Source organism: Otolemur garnettii, unplaced genomic scaffold (genome assembly GCF_000181295.1).
Source record: "Otolemur garnettii isolate 467f Iridium unplaced genomic scaffold, OtoGar3 scaffold00018, whole genome shotgun sequence".
In the NCBI taxonomy this organism is placed as follows: Eukaryota; Metazoa; Chordata; class Mammalia; order Primates; family Galagidae; genus Otolemur; species Otolemur garnettii.
In genome coordinates, this window is record NW_003852413.1 from 11691003 (window position 1) to 11706948 (window position 15946).

Genomic DNA, 15946 nt, shown 5'->3' on the forward strand with positions numbered 1-15946 from the left:
TTGTCTCATCCAAGCAACCTTTTTTCTCACCCAGAAGAAACATGTGCCCCTCTTCAGACTGTTCTCAGAGTTGCCAAAGTTATTATGTTTCATTAGTCATTGGGATCATATCACTTATCTGCTCAAAACCCCCCAACGGTTTCCCATTTCACTTAGAATAAAAACCAAAATTACTGCGGTACCCTAAAAGCCGTCTTGTAGGGCTGACTGTCCCAGTTGCACCAGTATCTTTGCTAGCCGGCTGTGCTGCTTTCAGACTTTTCCCTGCCCATTCCTTCTGCCCACAGCCTCTCTCCCACCAGACATCCGCAGAGCTTCTTCCCTCATTTTTCAAGTGTGTTTTTTAAGGGCAGCTTCACAGTGAGGCTTTCTCTGACCACTCAATTTAAAATTGCACCCTTGGCTCCACACCTGTAGCTCTAGTGGCTAAGGTGCCAGCCACATACACCAGAGCTGGTGGATTCGAATCCAGCCCGGGTCCACCAAACAACGATGACAACTGCAACGAAAACATAGCTGGGCACTGTGGCAGATGCCTGTAATCCCAGCTACTTGGGAGGCTGAGGCAAGAGAATTGCTTGAGCCCAGGAGTTGGAGGTTGCTGTGAGCTGTGATGCTACGGCACTCTACCCAGGGCGACAGCTTGAGGCTCTGTCTCAAAAATAAATAAATAAATAATAGAATAGAATAGAATCGCACCCTTGCCAGGCGCAGTGGCTCATACCTGTAATCCTTGCAGTCTGGGAGACCACGGCAGGTGGATCGCTTGAGTTCAGGAGTTTGAGACCAGCCTGAGCAAGAGAGGGACCCTGTCTTTAAAAATAGCCAGGCGTTGTGGCAGATGACTGTAGTCCTAGCTACTCAGGACGCTAAGGCAAGAGGATTACCTGAGCACAAGAGTTTGAGGTTGCTGTGAGCTGGGATGCCATGGCACCTTACCAGGGGTGATAAAATGAGACTCTGTCTTAAAAACAAACGTACAAACAAACAAAAATGATGCAAAATAAAATACCATCAGTGAGGTCATGTGTGAACTTTGAGTGACTGTAGTCTGACATGTACATTCCTAAAGCAAAGAAGTGACAAACCCGTAATAGACCAGCATAAAACAAGAAGACTGAACAATCCCCCAGCCTGGACAGTGAATGAAGAGGAAGACGGGCACTGGATCAAAACATCCCCTCCATCTGCTGGAAGTCTAGCCTGAGAAAGTCTGGAATTACATTCTGGACGATATTATGCTTATGACTATGTATCAATTGTATTTGTTTTATATATATCCGTAAATGTGTAGCAAACTATATAAATAATTTTTATGATTTATAACTACTCATGTCTATATCAAGTTGAAAATGCACTTCACGTATTTGTAAAGATAAATGCCACAGTCAGCAATGGTTACAATCAAGGTTCAAGTGACTGGAGTCAGGTCAGTTGAATCAGCAGCATACTTGATAGAATGGTATCTCTGTATGGTCTCTTATTCTTGGAATATTTATTCAGCAATTAATAATTCAGTACTCAATATTCAAATCAATATTCAATGGAATTCAATTGATACCAGGTAATTGAAGACCTAAAAGTCAGTCACCATGCTAATCTTACCACAGTCTCAAGAACCCTATGAAATACGTTGTATTTTTTACACTAATGGATGAAGAAGCCGTAAGTTTAGGGAGGTTTAAGTACCTTCATCAGCCAGCTCATGGAAGACTCAGGATCTAAATACAGTTTTTTCCAAAGTCAAAGCTCATTCTTGACTACCAAGCACTTCTGTTTCTGTGCCATGTGTCTGGATAATCTCCGTTCAGAGGTGTGTGCATCTGAACTGAGGATACTCTTTTGCACCAAATTTATACATATTTCAATGATAATCTATCTATCATGAATCACGGTCAGTCACTGAATGTATCTAGTCAATTTGTAATGGCTTTACCTTAAACTCCTTGAGATTAATAAATCATCTAATAATAAAATAATGTTTCAGTTCGGGTTGTTAGCTTGGGCAGGTGCGCGGAAAGCTTGATGTTTAATTACATAATGTACCTTTGTGAAAACAACAGTTTATAAGACTGGTGTCAGCAATTCATGAAGGAAATTTCCAAGAAGCAGCTCACAAGACTTTGAAAATTCCCCTGCGTATTATGGATTTCATTTTAAGTGAAAATGCAAAGCCGTTCAATTTTTTAAACTGCATTCTTTAATTACAGACAACTTTTCTGCTTATTTTTAAGTTTAAAAGTTAAGAACTATGATTTCTTGCAACTGGGCAAAAATATTAATGAAGGTAAGAAAATACTGGAAGATAATATGCAAAAGAAAATATTTTTAGTCTAAAGACAATGGGAGAAATAGTGTTTTCATTTTTTTAATCTTCATGTCATTTTAGTGGGTTTTTTCTTTTTATTTTATTTTGCAGTTTTTGGCCAGGGCTGGGTATGAACCCACCACCTCCAGTATATAGGGCTGGCACCTTATTCCTTTGAGCCACAGGTGAGGTCCAGAGTTTTTCATTTTAAAAGAAACACATGTAAAATGAGAAAAACTGTTGAGATAATGTGCTATATTTAACGCGCATATATCTTTAATGCATAAGAGAGAACAGTGAGTTCTATTCTAATTTACTATGCATGAGATGTTACACAGGCCATTTAATTCTCTATACACATAAATATTTCCCTCTGTTTAAAATAAATATCATAATTACAAATTTGGAGTCTGAGATAATATATTTAAAATATTTACCCCTGAATCTTTTATTAATTTTATTTTTATTTTTTGAGACAGAGCCTCACTCTGTTGCCCAGGCTAGAGTGCTGTGGCATCAACCTAGCTCACAGCAACCTCAAATTCCTGGGTTCAAGTGATGCTCCTGCCTCAGCTTTCCGAGTAGCTGGGACTACTGCTGGCCACAATGCCTGGCCTCTTTTATTAATTTTAAAACAGTCGTTTTCTAGCCTATTTTAGATAGGGCTACAACTGCAATGTGTCTTGGGTGATACTTATGCCAGAAGCACACTTGCTTTTGGTCTCATCATCATAGCAGTCTGTATTATTTTGCCCCCTTGCAATATCACCACCCCTTCCTCATGACGAACCCTATTTCATTTAATTTTTTGCTTGGTTCTTCAAGATTTTGCAAGGTTCTTCTTTACCTTTTGGGATTTACCTTTTGAGAATATCCCCATTCCTGACCAGAAAGAAGAAAAAAGGTAGGAAAAGAGGAAGAGAACAGGGAGGAAGGGGGAAAGGAGAGGACAGAGAGAGACCCCAAATCCATGAATTACTTCTTCGATACTCAGTTACAAGTTTTCCCACTCCCCTTTACCTCTAGTATGATCCATGGAGGGAAACCTGTGGGGGGTTGCAGTGTGTATCCCAAAAGATACATTCAAATCCTGACACTCAGTGTCTTTGAACGTGTCCTTATTTAAAAACAGAGTCACTGTAGGTCCCACCAGGTTAGAATAAGATCATGCTGAAGGCCTGAAGGAGGTAGGCCTTCATCCAATGACCATGTTCTCTTAAGATGAGGGAAATCTAGGCACACACAAGACGCGTGCAGAGAATGCCATGTGATGACGGAGTCAGAAAGAAAAGTGATGCATCAGAAGCCAAAGGATGCCAATCGTTGCTGGAAGCCAGCAGAAGCTGGAAGAGAGGCCAGGCAGGATCTTCCTGGAGGGCCTTCAGAGAGAGTGTGGCCCTGATGACAACTTGGTTTTAGATTTCTGGCCTCCAGAACTGCAAGAGAACAAATTTCTGTTATTTTAAGCCATGCAGTTTACGAAAACTTGCTACAACAGTCTTTGGAAACTATACATCAACCAAATCTACAAGATCTGTGTGTGGAATCACCAGCACCTGTTCGGGTGAAGTGAGGGAAGCAATATGGCATCCACTAACCCTTGTAGCTAAAGGGAGAGCCCTCCCCCCTCCCCGAGCACCAATAGACAACCAAGAGTGAGCAAGAGTGAGCAGTGTAAACCGTGACGGCTTCTGCTATCTCCACTCTCTGTGTGTGTGCAAGAGACTATGAGAGGATAAGACCTAATAATGTCTAAAGATACTTGGAGAATCCAATCTGCATAAACCAAGCATAGCAAAGATCCCTGGGGATCTCTGAACTCTTTTTGGGATCCAAAGAAGGGGCTCGGGATGATCAGAGTCTTCAGAGGGTAAGAGAGAATCCCAGAAGAGCGAGAATGAGAGAGAAAGATCCCACAGAAACTCCAGCAAGTCTCTGGCTCATCGCAGGACCATGCGTGATGAGAACAAGCTAAAGGCTGTCTGAGCTGAGATCCGAGGTACCTCGCACATCGGTTCAATCGATATCAGCACTCCGGAGGAAAAAAGTAGACTCCATCATGTCCAGGACACAACGCAAAATTACTCTGTATTCGTATTAGCAAAGCCTAACAGGAAACACCCAAAGCTTACAACAGAAAACCTATCAGACATTTCTGGAAGACACGTGTTTCAATTTGAATAAATGTAAACATTCACGTTCTCAGATAGGAATATTCAACATCGTAAAGAATTTTCCCTTCATTAACTTATAAATGTAATACAATCCCAATAAAAATTCTATTATGTTTTCTTCTGGAGCTAGACACGCGGCTTATGAAATCCATTTGGGAGAATTAAACAGGCAGGAAGCCGAAGAGCAAAGGGAAGAGGTGGTACTGCCCAGAGTTAAAATATCCTCCAAAGCAGTGACTCTCACCTGGGGGGTCATTCAGCAGTATTGAGAGACACTCTTGATTGTCATAGCCCAGGATGAGAGGGGGGCAGAGATAGAGGACAGGGGCTCAACCTCTTCTGTTGCACAGAACAGCTCCCACCCATACACATAACAAAGAATTATCTGGTCCCAAATGTCAACAGTGCTGAGGATGACAATCTCGATTCTAAGCTCTACGGTTTCTCTAAATGAGCTCTCTTGGTCTCGACACACGAGTACACAGGCCAGTGGCACAGAATAGAAAACCCAGGATTAGATCTAGTTGCATGTTTAATTTAGTGTACAATAACCACACATCCCAAATTAGCGGAGTAAGGATTGACTTTTAAAGATAGACCACGGTGCTATGTGGACAGCCATATTTTTAAAAGTTAAAAAGCCCCTTCCTTAGACCACACTTCAGGATAAGTTAAAAATAGATCAGATATTTAAATGCAAAAAAAGGAAACATAAAATATATACAGAAACTTTTATTCAACCGATGTGGACAACCTTACACATTCCTATGAATAATAACCATCTCCAGAAAAAAAGAACATTCCTCTCCCCACAGAAGCCTTTCCACCATGGTATTTTTCTGGTTAACCTCTCTTCCCTGTCTTCATAGGTACTCACTATCCTGATGTTCTAACTTGTATAGAAATAGATACCTGTGGTTTTTATACATATATATCTCCTAAGAGTTTAAATAGAACTGTTGAATTTTACTCTGTATTATAGTTTATGTAAACCCTTTTTATATATCATACTTTTGTATATTTCACTCAAGAATCTGTTTGTGGGCTCAGTGTCCATAGCTCAGTGGTTAGGGTGCTGGCCACATGCACCCGGGCTGTCGGGTTCAAGCCCAGCCCAGGCCTGCTAAATAACAATGACAACTACAACAAAAAATAGCTGGGTATTGTGGTGGGCGCCTTTAGTCCCAGCTACTTGGAAGGCTGAGGCAAGAGAATCGCTAAGCCCAAGAGTTTGAGCTTGCTGTGAGCTGTGACTCCACAGCACTCTACTGAGGGTGACATAGTGAAACTCTGTCTTAAAAAAAAAAAAAAGAATATGTTTGTGTAATATGTCAATGTTGGCCTACCTGACTGTAGTTTGTTCTAGTTGTTTCATGATATTCCTTTTATGGATCTACCCTAATTTATTTATCCATTCTGTTGTAGATAGGTAATTGGGTTGTTTCCACATTTTACTCTTATGAATAATACTGCTATGAACATTCTTGTATATAGATATAAATCAATTAATTGTTCCAGAGTACACAGGAGCATCTTGGGTATATGTGTGTATGTAATAGTCTGGAAAAGAAAGGTCATTCAACAGTTGGGTTTTCTGTTGTTTCTTTTGTTTTGAGTCTCACTCCCTTGCCCTGGGTATAGTACCCTGGCATCACAGTTCACAGCAACCTCAAACGCTTGGGCTCAAGCGATCTTCCTGCTTCAGTCTCCCAAGTAGCCGAAACTACAGACGCTCACCACATGCCTGGCTAGTTTTTCTATTTTTAGTAGAGATGGATCTTGCTCTTGCTCAGGCTGGTCTTGAACTCTGGAGCTCAAGCACTCAACCCACCCCAGCCTCCTTAGAGTGCTGGGATTACAAGCATGAGCCACCATACCCAGCCTGTGTGCGCTCTTTTGAAGTAATTTAGATAAAGAGGAAATGTAAAAATGTGAATATTTAAACCCTTATGTCATCAGCATTAAACATTGTTCTACACACCTAATGCATATGAAACTTGTGTGTGTGTGTGCATGGATGAAAGACTGATGATGGATGGGTAGATTGAAAGATAAAAATGATTTTGTAAAAGTGATAACTGTAAATGCTAGTGTAACTAAAATGTTAAATTTTCTTGAATTTAGTATAATAAAAATAAAAGGAAGTGAAATTGAGGGAATTGTTAAACTTCGTAAGTCTCTTTACCACATAAGAACTCATTTCCTAAAATATGTCTGTAAGGTTAATCTTTTTTAAAAAGGCACAGCAGCCTGAGCAACATAGTGAAATCACTATCTTGGTGAAAAAAAATTAGCCAGATACAGTGGCATGCACCTGTAGTCCCGGCGACTTGGGAAACTGAGGCAAGAGGATCCCTTCTACCTTCCCTGTTTTGAGTTATGCCATTTTCACATTCAAAGAAATTGAAACTATCATTCTCGTGGCTGTTTTGCTGTGTGTTCACATGAATATCAAGCTAACACAGTACTTTCATTTCTCGGCTTGTTTCTGAATCCTTTTTCGTGGCATGAATTTTGTTGTCAAGCATTCAGAAACACTCACCGGTAGGGGGTGGGGGCTGACTCCCTAATGTCATAAACAGAATAACATAGTAACTACAGTAGAATATTCCTGGCAACACATTCTTTCCATAAGAACTTTGCAGGATAATCATATTCAAACTTCGGCTTGGCACCCGTAGCACAGTGGTTACAGCACCAGCCATATACACCAAGGGTGGCCAGTTCGAACCTGGCCTGGGCCAGCTAAACAACAATGAAAACTGCAACAAAAAATAGCTGGGCATTGTGGTGGGTGCCTATAGTCCCAGCTACTTGGGAGGCTGAGGCAAGAGCATTGTTTAAGTCCAAGAGTCTGAGTCTGCTGTGAGCTGTGACACCATAGCACTCTACTGAGGGCAATATAGTGAGATTCTGTCTCAAAATAGTAATAATAATAATATTCAAATTTTAATTTGCATAGCAATTTGTTGGGGACTTGCTAAAAACGTGGATTTAGTAGATCTGGCATGGGGGCCTGAGATTCTGTATTACTTTTTTTCTTAGCGACAGGATCTAACTCTGTCACCCAGGCTAGAGTACAGTGACACGATCGTATCTCACTACAGCCTGGACTCAAGGCATCCCCTCACCTCGATCTTCCAAGTAGCTGGGACTATAGGTATGTACCACGGGAAGATTCTACGCTGCTCACAAGCTCCCGGGTAATGCCCATGCTATGGAGCTGAGGACCCCACTTTGAGTAGCATGTTTGTAAACTTCAATTCACCATCTTTGGACACCCAATGCTACTGTAGAAAAGTCTAACACCAGCTTTATTTCCCTCCTCTTTGAACTGATACACTTTTTCTGCCTAAAGATTTTTTTTTTTTTTTTGAGACAATGTCTCACTCTCTTGCCCCAGTAGAGTACCACTGGGTCATGGCTCTCAGCAACCTCAGACTCCTAGTCTCAAGTGATTCTCTTGCCTCAGCCTCCAGAGTAACTGGGTCTAATGGCACCCGCCACAATGCCCAGCTATTTTTGCAGGCAGAGTGTCCCTCTTGCACAGGCTGGTCTCGAGCTCCTGACCTCAAGCCATCCACCTGCCTCGACCTCTCAGAGTGCTAGGATTATAGGGGTGAACCACTGCACCCAGCTGAAGAATTCTTCTGTCATTGAAATTCAGTTATCATATTGGGTTTGAGCATTCCCTATGACTTTCCTGGGGGAAACAAGTGCGCTCTTTTAAATTTGGACAGAGGTTTCCTTCTAGATGTATAATAATTTATTTTTAAGTACATCTTCCTTTACCATCTGATGGGATCTCTATTTCAGGTAGAGAGTTATTTATTTATTTATTTATTCATTTGTTTTTAAGAGACAGGGGGCCTCACTGTTTTCCAAGCTATATTCAACTCTTGCACTCAAGGGATCCTCCAGTATTGGCTTCCTGATTAACTGGGACTACAGGTGCTGATGGCTCCAAGCCTGGCAAGAAAGTGTTTTGAATGGATCATCTTGGACTGTGCTCTGGCTATCTGAGCTCCAATTATTTCGTTTATTTCTTTATACTCTTTGTATTCCTTTCTTTTCTTTTCTTTTCCTTTTGAGACAGGGTTTCTCTCTTTTGCCGGGGCTATAGTACAGTGGCATCATCGTAGCTCACAGCAACTCCAAACTCCTGGATCACGTGATCGTCCTGTCTCAGCCTCCCTATTACCCAGGCTGTTCTCCAACTTGTGGCCTCAAGGAATCCTCTTGCCTCCCAAAGTGCTAGGATTGAAAGCATGAGCCTCCACACCCAGCCTATTCTCTTTGCATTCTTTGTATATATTCACTCTGATTATTCAAAGTCTTTCCTTTATGTCAATAATTCAGTCCTCCATATTATCTAGTTTTTTCATTGTTATATAATATGCAATTATGTGTTTTTGAACCTGATGATGTCTTGCCTCAGGGGAGTATTATCCTTTTTTATTCTGTTTTTGATCTGCGATTCCTCTAGGTGGCACTTTGCCTCTCTCCTGCTACATTGCCCCTTCTCCTCACTGGATATTTACATGTTACCCAGCTAATCCTTTTGCTAAGACTTGAGTGGCTGGGTTTGGACCTTGTGTCTGCTCTGCTATAATATGCATGACTTCCTGACTCTTTCTTTTTCTAATTTTTTAATTTTTTTTTTATGGAGACAGAGTCTCACTTTGTGACCCTCCGTAGAGTACGGTAGAATCATAGCTCACAGCAAGCTCCGCCAAACCCTAGGTCCTTGGGTTTAAGTGATTCTCTAGCCTCAGGTTTCCAAGTAGCTGGGATTACAGGCACCTGCCAGAACGCCCAGCAATTTTTGGTAGAGATGGGGTCTCACTCTGGCTCTCACTCTGGCTCATGCTGGTCTGGAACCTCTGAGCACAGGTGATCCACATGCCTCGGCCTCCCACAGCGCTGGGACAACAGGTGTGAGCCACCACACCCGGCCCTTTCTTTTTCTTTTCTTTCTTTCTGTCTTTTTTTGTTTGTTTGTTTGTTTGAGACAAAATCTCACTACGTCTGCCCTCAGCAGAATGCCATGGCGTCACAGCTCACAGTAACCTCAAACTCTCGGGCTCAAGCGACTCTCTTGCCTCAGCCTCCCAAGCGGCTGGGATTACAGGCACCCCCTACAACGCCCGGCTATTTTTTGCTGCAATTGTCATTGCTGTTTGTCTACCTGGGCCGAGTTCAAACCAGCCACCCTCCTAACTACTGTGCTACAGGCGCCGAGACACTGACTCTTTTTCCACAGTACGTGACTGATATCTGTGTATCCATCATTTGTGGCACTTGCCTCCATTTTTGTGGCCATGGAAGCTTTGGGAAGTGGAACCTCCTTGTTCCTTTCTCTGTCTCACCTGCTGCCCTCCAACAATACTTTTACAAGTACTCAGTGCCAGGAAGAAAGTGAATGAACCAACTCAGCTTGGTAGTCAACAGATTTGAAAGAGGATTTTGTTCCAGCACGGCTTTGGCAGTAGGGCGGGGAGTGGGAGAGTCTTCGGAGCAGCGTTACAGCCTCGTACACCTCTGGTTCCCTCTACAGACTCTCCCAATGTCTTCCTTTGTTGACTCTTTCACTGTTAGATCACCCGCTTGCTGACACTTTTTTGTTCTGGGTGAGACTTTTAAAATGTAAACAGGTGACGTCACTTTACCACTGTGTACAATTCTCCACTATCTTCAGGAGTCAAAGACCTTACAGTAGCTTACTGAGTTGGTGGGGATCTGCCTCTAATCTCACCGTTTTACCTCCCCAACCTTGTGCACTTTTCTGCCCTTGCTCGGGGCAGCTGGACTCTGGCTTATTGCTCTGAGCACAGGTATTTACCTGCCGCAGGGCCTTTGACCTGGAACACGCTCCCCTCTCCTCCCACCGGGCTGCTGCATCTCCTGAAAGTGATCTTCTCGGACTGAGCTATTTAAAGCTGCAGCCCTCAACCCTTCCTCTGCTTGCTGTTTTCATTTTCCTCCGTGGCACCTATTACTTTCTAACATACAACATCATTTACGTCCTCGCTTCCTTTCTGGTCTGCCTCACCTGCTCTGCTCCCCACTCTCTCCCAAGCCAAGCTTTGTGAGTACAGAGAATTTTCAGGCTAAAAGAGCGATTTATCACGTAGCTGGTATTTAGTAAATGTTGATTGATTTGTGAGCTAGAGTAAAATCTTAAGGCTCCCCCTAAGTGGCTGGCTGGCTGGACCCCCTCTTGGCCAAGAGGGATCCTTAAACCTGAGTTGCCGGCCTTGAGAAAGGAGGTCAGACCCGCCCCATAGAGGCATTCACTGGACTCACTAACAGGCCTGAGGCTGTGTGAGATCTGCAGGTCCTCAATATACATAACAAACCACTGAGTCAGGCAGGTACTTTGTCTATAATTAACAGACCCTTTATCTTAAGTATTTCTTTTTACTGACTCCTGGTCCTTTAGACAAAGCTTAACTCAGTCCATTGTCAGTTGAAGAATCTTTAAGCCTACCTATAACCTGTACATCCCCCCTCACCACTTCCAGAGGTCCCACCTTTCTGGGCCAAACCAATGTTTGTTTTCCATGGTTTGACTTCTTTCTTGCTTGCTTGCTTCTTCCTTTTTTTTTTTTCTTTTTTGAGACAGAGTCTCACTATGTTGCCCTTACTAGAGTGCTATGACGTCACAGCTCACAGCAACCTCAACTCCTGGGCTTAAACAATTCTCTTGCCTCAGCCTCCCATGTAGCTGGGACTACAGGCGCCTGATGCAACACCCGGCCATTTTTTGGTTGTAGTTGTCTTGTTGTTTGACAGGCCCGGGCTAGATTGGAACCGGCCAGCTCTGGTGTATGTGGCTGGGGTCTTAGCCTCTTGAGCTACACAGGTGCCGGGCCTCCACGGTTTGATTTCTGACCTCACCTGTAATTTCTGTCTCCCTAAAATATAGAAAACCAAACTGTAACCCCAAGATAGCAAGCCGCCTTGCTCAGGTTTTCTTAGGTGTGGTTCTGGGTCATGGTCCTCAGATTTGGCTCAGGACAAACCACCTTAAATTATTTTGCCAACATTTTCTTTGCTTGTTTACTTTGCTCATCAAGATATTAAAGGAGAGAAATTCCTTGAGGACATTGCTCTTGCCATCTTCTCCCTTCTCCCTGAATCTCAACAGCCCATTGAATGGATGTCAATGAAGCTCAGTCTTAATCCTAGAGTCTGTTCCAATGTGTGCTAAACTCACAATCAGGAGTCCTTATTTATTATCCAAACTATGTCTTTAATACTAGCCAGCTCAGATTTCTTTGTTCAATGGAGTAATACAGAAATACACACATGAAGAAAACACCCTTCACTTCCCATGGTAAGCTCTATTTTGGTGGTAAGATAGATTGGAAGGTTAATAGAAAGGAAATGAAAGGGCAGCTGGAACTTCATGTTGACTCCCTGACTCTTGTATTTGCCCTTTGTTCTTATATGTCCCTCACCACTGCCGTATAGTCAGTGTGTCTTCAGCAAGTGGGTGATTCCTCTAAGTGAACTGTGACCGGTAAGAAAGTGATTTGCTTCAAACTCCACTACTTGTTTTTCTTGAATCTCTGTATCCTTAGGCCCTTCAGGTAGTCACTAAATTTCTACCAGACCCTTAGGGATTCCAGAAGCTTTTAATAACTGAGATATTAATATTGAACATTTATGTGACAATTCATGTAGTTTAATGATACATAAATCAAGTCCTATTGTAATCTTACTGAGAGAGGATACCTGGGGAAAGTATGTTCTGGAAGGACAAATTTCTCCCAGAAACTCAAGGACACTCCTGCAAAGTCCTCCCCATGGTGGCTCAGCTCTTCAGAATTTGCAAAAGCTTAGCTTGCTGGAACCTTGAAACTAATGCTTGCTTCTGCTCCTGTAAATCTCCCCAATGCTTTAAGACCTCCGATACGGAGACAGCATGATTGTTCCTTAGTCTGCCTACTTGTCAGCTTGTGAGTCCTATAAAAGGACAGGCACAGAGCTGACTGGGGAGCTCAGCCATCCTGGGCATTAGTCTGCCGAAGCTCCTCTAGCTGAAATAAAGCCCCTTCCTCCTAACGAGGTGTTTGGGTGATTCTTTCTCTCCATTGGACCTCGTTTTCCTGCTACATTACTTCTTTTTGTTGTTGTTGTTTTGTTTTAATGGAGTCCCACTCTGTCACCCTGGGTAGAGTGCCATAGCATCATCAGATCTCAACAACCTCAAACATTTGGGTTCATGGGATCCTCTTGCCTCAGCCTCCCAAGTAGCTGGGACTACAGGTGTGGGCTGCCACGCCTGGCTAGTTTTTCTATTTTTAGTAGAGATGGGGTCTCGCTCTTGCTCAGGCTAATCTCCATCTCCTGAGCTCAAGGGATCCACTTGCCTCAGCCTCCCAGAGTGCTAGGATTGCAGGTGTGGGCTACCACATCCTGCCTGTGATCTTACTCCAAACCACTTCAGCTATATCCTTTATGTTATTATGAACTCTTTCCAGTTAGCTGTGAAAAAGATACCTATGAACTTGGTTGGTAGAATAAATATGAATAAGAACTATCACCATTATGTCTCAGGCACTGTGCCCAGTGTTTAACATGCAACATCTTATTTCATCCTCACAGTAACTAGTGATGATTTTTTTTTGAGACAGAGTCTCACTCTGTTGCCCTGTGTAGAGTGCCATGGTATCATCATCACTCACAGCAACCTCAAACTCTAAAGGATAATTTTTAAAAGATTAAAGTCATGACTCTAATACAAGTATAAGGTGAACATTGACAAATATAAAGAACAAAAATAAAATGTCTAATATGATTTAATTTATTGATTAATGAGGAAACCAAAAACATGTTAGAACTGAGTCACAGGGAAATTCAAAGAATGACAAATGTATATAGGCAATTAAGAATGCTGAAGTTGACTTGGCACCTGTAGTTGAGCCACATATACCAGAGCTGGCAGGTTTGAATCCAGCCTGGGTCTGCCAAATAACAATGCCAACTACAACCAAAAAATAGTGGGGTGTGGCGGGCGCCTATAGTCCCAGCTACTTGGGTAGCTGAGGCAAGAGAATCGCTTAAGCCCAAGAATTGGAGGTTGCTGTGAGCTATGACGCCACAGCACTCTACCCTGGGTGACAACTTAAAACTCTGTCTCAAAAAAAAAAAAAAGAAGATTGCTGAAATTAATTTGTAAATAAATATAAACTAAGTTACTAGTCCACAAGCAATGATTAATTGCATCTCAGCGACCACAATTTGCATGTCTATATACAAGAATCATTTGTATTGCTATCAGTATTTGTATCTTATAAAGTTATAAAATAGCTCAAAGACAGCAAACGATGGAGATAACTGAAAAGGTGGTTTTAGACAGGACCTCTCATCCTCGTTCCATGTCAGAGTGTTTCTCTGTTATTCTAACTTCATACATTTTAGAACTCAATACATGGATATAAATGATTAGGTATAAAAGCCAGGTCTTTAATTTTTGGAAAACAAAAGATGAACTTAAAGTAAATAATCTCAGAATATTAGAGCATCAACAAAATAGTACAGATGAGTCTTCACATTTGATAGATGGAAGAATCTGAGGTTAAATTATTTGCCTAAAATCATAAAGCCGAAGGTTGGGGAAGGTGGCTCACGCCTGTAATCCTAGCACTCTGGGAGGCCAAGGCAGGTGGATTGCTTGAGCTCTGGAGTTCAAGACCATTGTGAGCTACCTGAGCAAGAGAGAGACCCTATCTCTAAAAAACAGCTGGGCATTGTGGTGGGTGCCTGTCCCAGGTACTCAGGAGGCTGAGGCAAGAGGATCATTTGAGCCCAAGAGTTTGAGCTCGCTGTGAGCTATGAAGCCACAGCGCTCTACTGAGGAGGACAAAATGAGACTCTGTCTCAAAAAAATAAATGAATAATAAATAAAATAAAATCATACAGCTGACTACTGGCAGGGCCATCAGGAGAACAGAGAAACCCAGGCTTTCTCCTAGAGCATGATTAAAATAAACAGAAACAAAAATTAAAAATCTTATGTGTTAAAAGGATGACTAAGTATCACAGACAGTGAATTGCTATCTAAGATAAAAATAAACAGAAGCAAAGGCAGGTTAGGAAAATTCCCTGGGAAGACCAGAGAGTTTGTTAGTAGCAGAAAACCTGTTTTTTCCCAGCAGGGTAAACGCAACAAACTTACACTACGTAATTATCTAATTATACAATTATAATTATTTTAAAATTATATATATATATATTCTGTAATTGTTGAGTTTTACCAAGTGTATTATTTCTTTGATTCAGTATAGCGTACGTGCTAGGAGACTTTCTCTGAGAAGACATACTCAGCAACTGACATTCACTTTTTAATTAAATCAAAGTATTCCCTTGCCTTGAAGATACTTTATCAAAGAGATTACTTCAATTACCAATGTGAACGCTGATTTACTAAATTAAGGATGTGCCGGGCATTCCGTCCAACAGATTGCTAACCCAAGTCTTATAATATTTAAATTAATAATTGAGTCACGTTCAGATGTGATTTATGTATCAACCATTTTTACTAGAGTTAAGAATCATTTTTCTCAGCTACTTTGGCGGCTAAAACCCAAATACTGGTAATCAATACAGCTTCATTTCACTTTTAGATGATTCAACAACGTAAGAATCCTGGAGACTCACAGATCTGCTTATTCTGATTGGCGTTGCCAATATAACAACAGATAGATACTGTAACTTTCTGTTTCGGAAAATATGCAGAAGCTCCTGGGATGGACTGGGTCATACAGCTCTGCTCTTTGGACTCACATAATCTGTATCTCTTGTTCTGCTACAAAACTATTCACTCCAAGTCTGGGAAATCACTTCTTCTTTGATTAAACTAGCAGTCATCTGCAGCAGTTTTGGAGAAAGATGATTATGATGACTTAAAGGCTGGTGCACATCTGGCGAACTGGAAGAAAAACTGTTGCAACCACCCTTTGGAATAGAGATTGCCTGTCTTTGTGCTAATGCTTGAAAAATCATCTCTGCTGGCAAGACGCAGTAGGGCTTTTCCAACGTGAAGAAATTGTCCTTCCAGGTACATCGTGCATCTGTCATTGTGATTGGCTTCTGTAGCACCAAACTGAAGTTTGGTCACCCCAGTTTGGGTTTTAAATTGAAAACTTTGCGTTGGTAAGAAAACTGTCATAAAAACGGCAAAGTGAGCTTCGACAATATACAAGATATCCCAAAAGTCACCTCTAAAGTTACATGCATAGGGAAAATGGGAAATTTTAGCTAAACGTACCTTTCTTTACAAAATACTCATTACAAAATTTTACAAAGGGGCGGCCAACATGGAGAGAATATTTTGTAAATAAAGCTACCTTGAGGCTCAGCCCCTGTGGCTCAAGCAGCTAAGGCGCCAGCCACATACACCTAAGGTGGTGGGTTCGAATCCCCAGCCCGGGCCTGCCAAACAACAATGATGGCT